Source organism: Hoplias malabaricus, chromosome X1, assembly GCF_029633855.1.
Source record: "Hoplias malabaricus isolate fHopMal1 chromosome X1, fHopMal1.hap1, whole genome shotgun sequence".
Classification (NCBI taxonomy): domain Eukaryota; kingdom Metazoa; phylum Chordata; class Actinopteri; order Characiformes; family Erythrinidae; genus Hoplias; species Hoplias malabaricus.
The window spans coordinates 1044516-1057874 of NC_089818.1; the positions used below are offsets into that span (position 1 = coordinate 1044516).

Below are 13359 nucleotides of genomic sequence, written 5' to 3' on the forward strand. Positions count from 1 at the left end.
TGCCACTTCAGCCCACCGCTGCTTTGTTAATGTCCATAGTGTGTGTATATGTGTGTGTGTTTAAAATTTTATTATCTAGAGTTTCAACACAGTACATTATTCTTTAGTTCAGAGTTCAGTTAAATTTGTCACTGATAAATTGTTATTTACTAACAGTACCAATCTGACCGGTCCAGGCATGACCTCCATAAGACCTCTGAAGATGTCCTGCGGTGCCTGGAACCAATTCGCTAGCAGCAGTTACTTCAAGTCCTATAAATTGCGAGGTGGAACCTCCTTGGATCTGACTTGTTGTTCCAGCACATCCTATAGATGCTGCACTGGATTGAGATCTAGGGATTTTGGAGCTAAATCAGTAAATCAACTTCTTCACGTTGTCATTGACCTCAAAATATTCCTGAATGATCTTTTGCCAGGGCATTATTTTATTAAATAATATTGCCGTTAGGGGGTGACAGGGTGGTGCTGCAGGTAGTGTACCTGTCACACCGTTCCAGTGTCTTGGGGTTGTGGGCTCGAGCCCTGCTTCGGGTGACTGTCTGTGAGGAGGTTTTTTTTGGTGTGTTCTCCCTGTGTCGCCGTGGGTTTCCTCCGGTGCTGTTCCTCTGGACTGGTGCCCCCTCCAGGGTGTGTTCCCATCTTGCGCCCTGTGACTTCGGGTAGGCTCCGGACCCTAATTTGAATAAGCGCTTGTGAATAAATGAATGAATATATTTGCAGAGTAAGTCCTCTGGGTTTACATTTACACTACATTTGACTGTCTTTTCTTTTCTTTTTTTTTTTTTTTTGATAATTCCACAATCATTTTTTCACACAATTTGCACATTACCTGCATGAAACAATATTCAATATTGTTGAATATTCTAACAATATTCTTACAGACATTTATAGAGCAGATATGTATGTGTAACAACAACAGGATTTACTGAACATTACGTAGAGTTGTGTGTGTGTTTAAGAGATATGTGAGATAAGAGAGAGAGAGAGAGAGAGAGAGAGAGAGAGAGAGAGAGAGAGAGAGAGAGAGAGAGATTTGAGTGTGTAGGTCAGATAATTTCACAACTATTTCTTCCTGGATTCCTGGATTTTGTTTCAGCACGACTTCAGTTTTTATTACTTCATTTATGTCTGTGTTGAAATGCAGCTGTAGGGGGTTTAGGTGTGTAATGTTTGCTGATTCACTTTTGTATGCACCACTTTGTCTCGTTGTGCTTTTGACTCTGAGAGTCACTGTCTCTTACTGCGTCACTGACTTGACTCATTGGTAAAAATGCATATGGGGTACATAGGACATTAATGCATTCACAGACTCTGCTCTTCTGTGAAGGGTTTACAACAGCTGTTGGAACATTGTTTTCAGGATTTGATGGCATGAAATTAACTGAGGTCTGGTACTGATCTTCCCTCCAGAGTGTCCCTTTCTTCATGAACTAAATACAGTTTTCTTGTGAAAATTATACTGGATTTCAGATTTAAAAAGCTTTGATTTAAGGTGATGTACTATACCCCTTTTTCTACAAATGAACACAGTTCTCAGGGGTCTTAAAGGTTCAAGCACCACTGCACTGTTCTCCCCTTTTAAAACAGCCCTGTTCGGAAAGCCCTGATCCTTTAATTGGTAATGAGCCACTCCTCTGCATCCACCTACCCACCAAGTGCACATTGAGTTTTTCATCATAAGTGCCTTGCTGTAAATTCTACCTCTTACTACACATGCATTATTCACACAACGGAAAGTCACAGATTCTATAATTAGTGTTTTCTCCATCTAGAGGACACTAGTTTTCCTGCTGAGCTGAGAGATTGAATTGCTCATGGTGGGCAGTAAGGCCTGGTTTTCTGGGCTCTGTTGCCATTGTTATATAATGACTTCAATCATTATTATGTTTAGAGATTTACAGTACCAATATAATTTACAATAAAATTATATAAAATATACTAATATATACTAATATAACGGTGGCACAGCAGGAAGTGTCTCTGTCACACAGCTCCAGGGTGACTGTCTGTGATGAATGTGGTGTTTTCTCACTGTGTCTGCGTGGGTTTCCTCCGGGTGACTGTCTGTGGGGAGTGTGGTGTGTTCTCACTGTGTCTGCGTGGGTTTCCTCCGGGTGACTGTCTGTGGGGAATGTGGTGTGTTCTCACTGTGTCTGCGTGGGTTTCCTCCGGGTGACTGTCTGTGGGGAGTGTGGTGTGTTCTCACTGTGTCTGCGTGGGTTTCCTCCGGGTGACTGTCTGTGGGGAATGTGGTGTGTTCTCACTGTGTCTGCGTGGGTTTCCTCCGGGTGACTGTCTGTGATGAATGTGGTGTGTTCTCCCTGTGTCTGCGTGGGTTTCCTCCAGGTGACTGTCTGTGAGGAATGTGGTGTGTTCTCACTGTGTCTGCGTGGGTTTCCTCCGGGTGACTGTCTGTGAGGAATGTGGTGTGTTCTCACTGTGTCTGCGTGGGTTTCCTCCGGGTGACTGTCTGTGAGGAGTGTGGTGTGTTCTCCCTGTGTCTGTGTGGGTTTCCTCCAGGTGACTGCCTGTGAGGAGTGTGGTGTGTTCTCTCTATTTCTGTGTGGGTTTCCTCCAGGTGACTGTCTGTGAGGAGTGTGGTGTGTTCTCCCTGTGTCTGTGTGGGTTTCCTCCAGGTGACTGCCTGTGAGGAGTGTGGTGTGTTCTCTCTATTTCTGTGTGGGTTTCCTCCAGGTGACTGTCTGTGAGGAGTGTGGTGTGTTCTCCCTGTGTCTGTGTGGGTTTCCTCCAGGTGACTGCCTGTGAGGAGTGTGGTGTGTTCTCTCTATTTCTGTGTGGGTTTCCTCCAGGTGACTGTCTGTGAGGAGTGTGGTGTCTTCTCCCTGTGTGGGTTTCCTGCGGGTGCTCCGGTTTCCTCCCACAGTCAAAAAACACACATTGGTAGGAGGATTGGAGACTCAAAAGGGCCCAGAGCAGGGTTCTACATCTTTTAAGGTGGACTGGTATGTTTCATTAATATGCTGTTTAGTTCTGAAGCACTTTCACTCAGCGATTTCTTTCTCTCAAATTTGGAATCAGTTCCTCCTTAAGTAACAGCAAAGATAAGTCAAGAAGGTTTTCTCCAGTGACTTTATCCAAACAGAGGTTTGTGCTAGAGTTTCAACGTCACCACAATCCATAGGGCGCCTTTTTTGGGAAGTGGAATGATGTGAGAAGTTTTCCAGACTGTAGGGACAGTATGTGTGTCTAATGACTGCTGGAAAATGGGCTGCTACACTGGGGCCGTTTACTCTCCGTATGTATGTATGTCTTTACAATAAATTATCTTGTCAGGACCAGCAGCTTTGTGTGCAGTTGTCTGAAGATCTTTAGCTACCGGTCCCACTGAGATACCACCCCATACTCAGGCATCTCTCTGTCTTCAGCTCCTCTCTGCATCTAGCGGAGCTCCTTACGAATCCAAACCTGGGGGAAAAACAGGCGTTTCATTTATTTACAGATGCCAACTCATGACTAGTCACTGTCCCAGCTGTCTCCTGTGATCCTATATGTGCTTCTGATTTTACCTCTCAGTTCTGTCTTTTCTCTGCAGCTTCACTTCATCCTTTTTTTTTTTTTTGTTCCTTTAGGTTCCTTCAGTTTGTTTCGTGATGATTAAAGTCAGGATTGGGGTAAGATAAAGACCAGGGTGAGAATTAGGATCAGGTTTAAGTGTCGTGGTAATGGTTAAAGTAATAAAGATTAGGATTAGGGTAAGTGTTAGGATTTGGGTTTAGAGGATGGTCTCGATGGTTTAGAGTGTGTTGTGTTTCTCAGATGTTCTTTACCTGTTTACCATGTTTATGTAGAACGTCTCGTGCACGTCACAGGGCACACTCTCTCTCTCTCTCTCACAGACACACACACACACACACACACACACACACAGACACAGTGCTGATAACGACGGCGCGTGTTCTGACTCGCGCTCGAGAGCCCCACCCCTCAAAAACATCTACTACCTAAAGCAGGAAGCAAAACACATATTTCACACAGACGTCGTACACACACACACACACACACGCACGCACGAGACGGTGAGAAGGATCAGGAGCGGAACGTCCGCGCGCTCACGGTACGTATAAACAACGACAACAATAATACTTCATCACTAATATATCACTGTTTACTGACACGTAGAGCAAAGAGCGCGCTCAGAACGATGCACGTGAACATAGTGGTAATAATAATACTAATAACAATAATAATAACACACGGTCTGCGCTGTAGAGTGCTGCTGGGGTCTATCCCGAGCACTGTGTTTTTCTCTTGCTCTTATTTCTTGTTTCTCACAACCATTTATCGGTTATATCCACGGTATCGATCGGATTGGTTGGTGCATGCAGCTGATTGGCTCGTGGCCGGAACAAACAAGCTCGAGACCAGCCTCGAGCCCGTGCTTGGCATTAAGTCCTAGTTTAGATGATTTTTTAGGTCGTGCTGTGGTTGTGTTTTGCTGGAGATGCTTCGGGATCCTTCTGCTTTTCACCGAGAACAAAAACAGTGCAGCAGCAGTGTCTCAACTTCCGGCTGCTGCAAGGCCTTTGGGGTTCGACCACATCCACACAGTTCTCTCTATCTGTGTGTGTGTGTGTGTGTGTATGTATGTGTGTGTGTATGTGTATGTGTGTGTGTTTGGGAAGCGCACATGGGTGATACTGAGAGTTAAAACAGCAGGTTGATGTGAAAATACTCAGGAAAGTAGAACTATTTGACTTGAGTAAATCTCTCTCTCTCTCTCTCTCTTTCAAGATGTAGAGTAGCTTTATTGGCATGATTGTTATAAGAACAAAATATTGCCAAAGCATTCCAGCAAGAAAAATATAACAAATAGTGAATGAAGGTAATTATTTAAACAAAATCTTTTTGGCAGAATTTGCAAAAAAAACATATATACATATGCTTTATCTCTCTCTCTCTCTCTCTGTGTGTGTGTGTGTGTGTGTGTTGTTGTGTGTAATGGTGGCAGACAAGTTTCCACAGTGCTATATCAAGCTGTGCATAGAACCCCATGCTTCAATAACATCACTTTATTGTGGTAAAACACTGACTGCAATAAAAGACTGCGTATGGTGAGGTCAGTGGAACTTCTCAAAACATCCAGCTTCTATCATCTATCGATCACCGAACTAAAATAAGAAGCTAGCTAATGCTCCAAAGTGAGTGGTGTGACACAGTCATGGAGCAACAACACACCATCTCATCTCTCTCACACACACACACACACACACACACAAAGAAAAGAATAGTAAACATCACATAAACAAAATAAAAAGGGTCCAGGACAAGAGCTGTAAGCCACAGCAAAAAAGAAAAAAAAAATCAAACTCAAAAAGGATAGTTTTGAGCCAAATTAAAAAAGAAGTGAGCAGCTACTTACGTCTGATTTTTTTTTTTGCCTTTTAATAGTAAAATAAGCCAGCTTTTATAATGTGAAAAAAAACATTGTTATTGTTATCAGCACCTCCCTCAGTTTCGACTCTGCTATGAGCGCAGATGACATCACTCCATACCAGAGTATGACAGCAAGTTACTGTATACAAATCAACGAGCCAGTGCTGCACTCATACCAGAGGATAGTGTCTACTAGCAATTTTTGATGCATTGGTCGCTGCACTGTGGTTATTGGAGATAAACCCCTCACCAGAGCCCCACCCCTCATCTAAATTTCCCCCTGTAACACCATCCTACGTCATAGCAAAGTTCAGTCAGAGGTGGGATAGTTGAATCTCAGGGCTGTAGTTGCCCATTGAAAATACAAAACAGTAGGCGATGAGTACAATATCGTATATAGACACAATGTTTACATAAAAATGTAACACTTTCTATTTAAATAAAATAGAACCAGTGTGTCCTTGAATCAATTGTCTGCATTTATATTAATGCAAATGTTATAAACCCTATGACTGCTTTCAAAACATGTTTCAGAAAACGTGGTAAATAGAAAACTGTTGCAAGAAAATTGAAAAATCTGGCCACCTTTGGACTAATGCCAAAGGTCTTTTCTATTTATCTCCCTCTTGTTAAGTCAGCACTCACTTAAAAAAACTTTAACTGTTTGAGCCAGAAGTGTTTAAAAAAATCAATAAATTGGAAAAGAGAATGGATTGAATTACTGAATTAGCTGAAGCTACAAACCCTGTTCGCCCAAGAAGCCGAGCTTGTTTTTAGTAAAATGGCATAACAATTTTTTTTGTCATTCTCTTGAGCATATATTTAAATGAAACACGTGCAGAAAATGTTTCCAACGGCTGTCACTCACCAACGTGATTTTATTTTGTAAATATAAACAAACTTGTATGTTTTGGACAGAGGCATGTATAATTGTGTGCTTCATTTTCCTTTTAAATTCCAAGCTGTAATCTTTTGGGAACTGAGAAAACACACGTTTGAAGTTTCTTTTTGAAGAGAAGTGTTATTTCTTTGCCAATTCTTACCTGGTACAAGACTTCAGGTGTTCAACAGTCTGTGTAGCTAGTGTTTCATTCTCCTCTTTGTGATTCAGTACAGGAGACAGATCTGAACAGCAAGCAGGCCAGTAAATCACATGCATGTGTCTTTGAAACCAGTCTGTTGTAGCATGTACAGAATGAGGCTGGGCTTTTTCTTGCTGAAATAACCATGGACTTCCCAGAAAGAGTGGTCGTCTTGATGACAGCATTTAGCCATTTCACATATGTCCTGACGTTTTCGTGGCATTTTCATAACCAATTTATACCTCCACATCAGTGGTGCACACACATAATGCAAGTCACCTATGCAGTGTGAAACGATGTACGTCATACATCATGAGAGATGTTGGTTCTGCTCCTTTCGATGATAGCTCTGGTATTGTCTCTTTCATGTATGGCACACATAACTAGATGTCTGTCTATGCAGAATAAAAGCTGACGTGTACTCTGATCACAGCACATTTTTCAGATATGTTTCAGACCACCTGAGATAAAATGTGGCCCAGCAACAGAGAATGGGTAAATGTTGCCCAAACCTGTGAAAAGCTGTGTGAAGCTAATTTAGATTTGGAATGAGGTTGGCTTTTATTAGAAAGGAAATTCATCCTGAAGCATGGCTCCAAATAACAAACAAATAACAATAACAAGTAATAAACTATCAAGTTGTAAAGAAAAGAAATACAAACCACCCAAATAATGCACTCAACTAAGCTGGCAGTAAGAATGAGGACCTGCAACAGAAGCTTGATTGGAATTACAAACAGGATTTTGAATTGCTTTTTAATAATACAATATATTTTATATTAATTTGTTATTAGGTTTTATGTGTAATTATATTTTACAATTAATTCCAACATGTGATTAGAGTGGTGCTTCTACAGCTAAACAGGAGCTCTGAGGTTTACTTTGAGTTGTGTTTGCATGTCTGGGTTGGGCTTTTGTAATCTTTCTCTCTATGTTTGTGTGTGTGTGTTGAGTGTGTGAGTGAAAAAGCCTGTAATCATTAATCAGGGACGATAGCATAGGCTAGGCTAATTCACACCTGTGCAGGTACACTTCCTGATGTGGTATGACTAAGCATGTGTGTGTAAGAATGTGTGTTGAGAAGGGTGTGGTTGACAAATGAGGAGAAATCTCCCTTCTCCTGGAATTATTAATGTAGTGGTCTACTGCTTTAATGATATACATTATACATTCACCAGTCAGCCAGAGGAAGTACACCACTGACAGATGAAGTGGATAATGTAGATTGTTTGGTTGCAGCAGTATCTTCCAGGGGGAGGGATAATAGGCAGCAAACGAACAGTCAGCTCTTAAATTAGTAGCTGTGTCCCAATTGCACGCTTACTAGTAATTCTAATAAATAGTGCACTTCACAGATAATAAAACTAATAACATTTAGGGTTGGTTTCCCAGACAGGGGTTAAGCCTAGTCCTGGACTACACAGCTTTTTTTATTGTGATTTTTACATTGAAAGAAGGATTTATTCAAGGGGTCTATTCCACAAAGAAGGATTTCTCAGTTAGCCAGCTAACTTAAGCCCAAAGTCAAGCCTGTCTGATAGGACCATAGCTGAGGGCGATACCTGTTGGATAGTCCTCAACTTTGGGCTTAAGTTAGCTGGCTAACTGAGAAATCCTGCTTGGTGGAATACCTCCCAGGACCCGCTTAATCCCTGTCTGGGAAACCACGCCTAAATGTCGTGTTGCGTGAAGAACCTAAGGCTTGTTTTAGCCAGTCCAAAAAATGAATGCTGGCTTTGACAGCAAGGTATATGAACAAAGAATGCATTGCAGGTTGCTGCATATAACGCTGCACTGCCACAAACCTCTCCCAGTGATATAGCTCCATCTAGTACCTTTGGGATGAGGTTTGTTTTTGGGGGGGTGAGGGTTTTCCTATGTACAAAAGGTTTATAGCTGATTTTATGTATGAACTCCAGACAAAAAAAAAAAATGAGAATCAGGTCTGGAGATATTCCAGAGCTGTCATTTCACACTTGTAGCAAACAGTGTGAGCTGCATGTTCTGCATGCTTTAGGAATGGGGTGGAGCTTGTGCAGCATGTGCAGTAGATACAGCATGATACTGTGAAACATTAGTGGCTCTATTCACAGATACGCAGTTTATACTAGGGGCAAGCAGGATAAAGTCAGGGTAAAGTCCAGGACAAATGTTACGGGTGCTTGTATTCACACTTAAAGCTCCTCTGAGTAAAGTCTGGAGAATGTCTGTGTGACCATTCATATGTGAAAGTGGCTCATGTATAATCCTTATAGAAAAGCATCAAATTAAATGGGATGCTCTGCAGCAGCTACATTCACCCCAGCCTGAGGCCTTGGGCTGAGGAACAGCAGAACTGTGTTCTCTGCCCTGATGCATCTAAATCAAGTGCATTTAAGGTGACATAAATCTGTCCCAAAACCTAGTGAGCTGCCAACATTGCCAGCTGTTTAAGTCGGCAGCGTTCTAACATATGTCTGTCCTCATGAGGCAGATTATTGAGCTGATGTAGCGCCAATACTACAGATTTTTGTCTTCTGTTTTTTTTTAGTGATTTTAATTATTTTTCCTCTGGGCGAAGAGGGAAATAGATGGGAATTGTGCTTGCCTTGCATCCTGGAATTGCCTTCGTGCCTGAGGAAGGGTTCAGTGCTGCCTTATGGTATCTCAGTAGGCAGAGTATTTAAGATGTCTTCAAATTGGGACAGCCCACGTGTCGGGAGCACACACCATGGCGTAAAATGCTCTCTATGTAGACAGCTCATTAAGTTTTGGGACAGACCTGATATTAATGAGTCCAGCTGCCATAAAATCCTCACAGAAATGTTTCAGAATGTCTCATATTAATGCCCGAGACGATAACACAAAACCACTCCGATCCTGACACTGTCTGAGATGGTGTGTAATGATACCTGGGTTTTTATGAATCTGATAAACAGGAAACTAAGAGGCAGATGTGAAAGCTTGGTGCGTGAGAAGTCGGGAAACTGCACACCATAACAACTATTTAAAACTTCATCTCACATGCACACACTTGTAAATACCAGGTGTTGTATGTATATAAGCAAAAAAAAAAACACCAATATTTTACAATCAGTTCAACTTACCTTATTTGTGCTTTAATACCATTACAGACTGTAGTGCATCTGTTAGTCTGCATCCTATATTTCCAGACATATTATTAACTAACAAAAATATATATATATATATATATCACATTCTAAAATTTGACATAAGATGTAACACAAAATCATTCATTCATTCATTCATTTGCTGTAACCGCTTTTCCAATTCAGGGTCTGGGGCCCAACCGGAATCAATGGGACGCAAGGCAGGAACACACCCTGGAGGGGGCGCCAGTCCTTCACAGGGCTCACATTCACGCACACACACCTACAGACACTTTTGAGTCACCAATTCACCTACCAACATGTGTTTTTGGAGCGTGGGAGGAAACCCACGCAGACACAGAGAAAACACACCACACTCCTCACAGACAGTCACCCGGAAGAAACACACGCAGACACAGGGAGAACACACCACACTCCTCACAGACAGTCACCCGGAGGAAACCCACGCGGACACTGGGAGAACACACCAGCACAAAATCAAAATGGCCGATTTTATTCCATGTTCACTGATGTAGGCAGACCACATAAACAGACAGAGTAGGTTGTAGGATTTTGCAATGTGTGGGTTGTTAGGCTCCAGATCCCCAAATTAACGTGCTAAAGTCCTGAAAAATGAAATATAGTCTTGTTTTATAAGTCATGGTCTTTTTCTATATAGTATTTTATTATGGGACAGCAGCATGGAGGTGTATAAACATAACAGCTATACCATTTAAGGGGGAATGGAGAGTTCATATAAGTTTGCGAGACACCAGCTTTAGATTTAACTTATTTTGTAATAAGTACACCAGACTAGCAAAGTATTCACTACAGTGAGTTTTCCTTTCAGTTTCAGTTCTGATTCCTTTTTTATATTTTAAGCTTTCTCATCTATCTTTAAAAGATTAAGTAGTTTTAAGATGATTATTAGAAAAAGACTCATGTCAGCACATAAGGAGAATATTAATTATTTCCATTTGCTGTGCATTTTAAGATTAAAACAGGAGAAGAAAAACTTTCTCAGTGATGGTAATCTCAAGGGAAATGCTTGTATGAGAATTTAGCTCCTTTCAAAGTTTCAATGAGCTAGTCAGTGTGGACACACATTCCCCTGGCATTTCTTCTGAAATGAATGGTTAATAATAATGAATCTTTTCCCCTGAGCAGTGTTAAAGCTCCTGCTTTTCTGGAAAGATGTGGGAACATGGCTGTGAGGATTTGATGGTGTTTAGCCACGTAAATACGGGTGGATGTTTAATTCTGTATCACCAGTACCACTCAGAGTAATCCCAGTCTCTAGAGAACAGTGTTCTACTGCTCCACATTCCAATGCTGTGGCATTTATTCCCATCAAACCCAAGCTTGGCATTGGCCGTGGTGCTCCAGGCCAGAGTGCCCCATTTTGTAAAATGCTTTTCTGTGGAGATTATACAAATTGGATGTATACTATAATGTGGTCATATTACAGTAGCTGAATTCATGTATGTGAAGGAGGGGTGTCCTCCTTGCTGAACATATAAAGCATGTTTTGAAATCTGTGTGTATAGTCTATAGATTATTATGCAATGGCTGTAGATCAGAGGGATTACGTTTATAAAAAAAAAAAAAAGGAAAAAAAAAAGTTAAATCTGTTCCTAGAAAAGCACACATCAAATGGCTTAGAACAGAAAGTTTCTCTCAGCTTTAATCCCCATATAGAGAAACAGAGAATTAATCCCCACTGGATTTGATGTATATTTGATCTGGGTTTGATTAATTTTTGGATGTGGAGTTTGGCAGTGGACACAGCGCTCTGAAGGAAATGTTCAACACGTTTCTGCGTGTGAGACATGCCCTGGACGCTTTTGTTTTATGAGAAAGCAAGGAAGTAAAAGGCTTTCTGAAGCATTTTGTCCTCTGTTATTAAAGAAAGGACAGATAACATGCTGCTGTAAATATCCTTGTCCTTCCTTTTTGTGTTTGTTTGAAGCTTGTAATGTTCAATTTTTAAGGGGTGTTACATTTCCTTTGTTTGAACATGTGACTTCCAGTTTACTTTTATGCCTAAAAATGTATAGACATCCCATATAAAGAATGAATTCAGCTACTTTAAGGTGTGCTGTATAATCTGCAAAGTCACCATACACAATGCCAAAGGGTTTCGTACAATACGCTTTCCAAACCGTATAGAAATATTAAAGTAATAGAATAGAAAGCAGGTAAAATATAAAAGACACATAAAACTGTGCAATAAAAGAAAGGACAAGATTTAACTGAAAAATGTTCCTGTGATCTAGTGCCTTTTTGCATAAATAGTTAGAATTAATTAAATATTACGATTATAAAACGAACAAAAGGGTGATAGTAAGTTGCCCAGTTGACCCTAGAACAAATTAGAAATGTAAAAGATATAAATGTAGGTTTGAAGATTGCTTTATTTGCAATAATGTTCCTCTACACTGAGTCTAAAGCCTAGAGGAGACTGAAGACTAGAGGATGTTATTGGAACAGAATCTTAATTAATGCTCGTCATTTCTGAAGAAATGCTGGTTGAGCAGGTGATAAAACTTTTGGTGCACTCAGAGCTGTCAGAAAGAGTGTAGTTTATGGGATTTAGCAGCACTTTACAGCTCTGTGCTGTGAACTTCTCCTTATCTCTTCAGCAGAATGTGGAGATTAGCGTTCTACTCAATGACGCGGCAAGAACAGGGAATGGAGTGGAATACTAAAAACAGCTGAATATTTTGATGCGTTAAAGATTGAATTTAGAACATATCAATTTTTAGACAAACTTAAAACACTTTTTCTGGACGGGCGACCTGTGTTCCAGTCCTGCGACAGTGATTCCTCATGGGTTTAGGACCCACCGTGATCCTGAACAAGATGAAGTAGTTACTGTAGATGAATGAATGGATGTATAGATTAGTAATTAATTAATCAAACCTTGCTTTAACTCCATGTATTCTACACTCTCAGAAATAAAGTATTGTAGATGTACATTGCCACTAAAGGGTGTGTGTGTGTGTGTGTGTGTGTTTAAAAAAAACAATATAATTATACTGAATACAATTATGTTAAAAGATCCCATGACATGCAGAATTTCCACACAATCACAGAAGACATAACAGAGCTAATACTAAAAATGTGTTTTATAGTAATACATCATCGCTGTCCACTTATAAACATGTATCTCTGTGTTTGTGGATGTTGAGTTTTCTACATCATTTGAACACAGCAGCCATCCTTCACACTGTGTTAAAATTTGATGATGAACGAACCAATAGAAATGCTGGAAAATTACTATTACTTCAATTGAACGTTAAGAAGGTTTTCTCCACCTCCTGTAAAGTTACTATTTTGGGACATGCATGTTTTTAATTGGACAGTGATGATATAGGGATCTATTATAAAAAAAAAAAAATGTAGTAACATCCCCAGTGGTGGATGAAGTACACAAACCACGTACTTGTGTCATCATTTATTTCATTCTTCTTTTGTATCACCATCACTCATTCAGACTCCTCCTTTATCCTCACGTCACATTTCTTAGCCTTTCTCTACCTGTAGTACACAACTGTGGGGGATGATATTATTATTATTATTATTATCCTTATTGTTAAAGCTAGTTATTCTTTCCAGCCAGTGTCTATATTACTTTTCAATGCACGCATCTGATATAAAAAGCACATTTCAAAATGTTAAATTGCAGTTTAAATCAAAAGTTTGATCCTCTTCACTCTTGTAACAGTCCCTACTTTTCTGGGAGGCCTTGCAGTAGGTGTTGGGACATTGTTGTGAGGATTTGATGGCATTCA

The 13359-nt window shown here is 40.5% G+C and overlaps 1 protein-coding gene across 3 annotated transcripts in view; it reads left to right on the forward strand.

Annotated features, from left to right (window-relative positions):
* The first annotated feature begins 3982 nt into the window (after nucleotides 1–3982).
* Nucleotides 3983–13359, forward strand: part of LOC136675741 (myelin basic protein-like) — a 31051-nt gene continuing 21674 nt past the window's right edge. The window contains exon 1 of one of the 3 annotated variants that reach the window (XM_066652479.1): nucleotides 3983–4075. The gene's annotated coding sequence lies outside the window, so the exon portion shown is untranslated. Of the gene's footprint in view, nucleotides 4076–4355; nucleotides 4550–13359 lie in introns of those variants that run through there. The other 2 variants (XM_066652476.1, XM_066652478.1) reach the window with 2 other exon arrangements.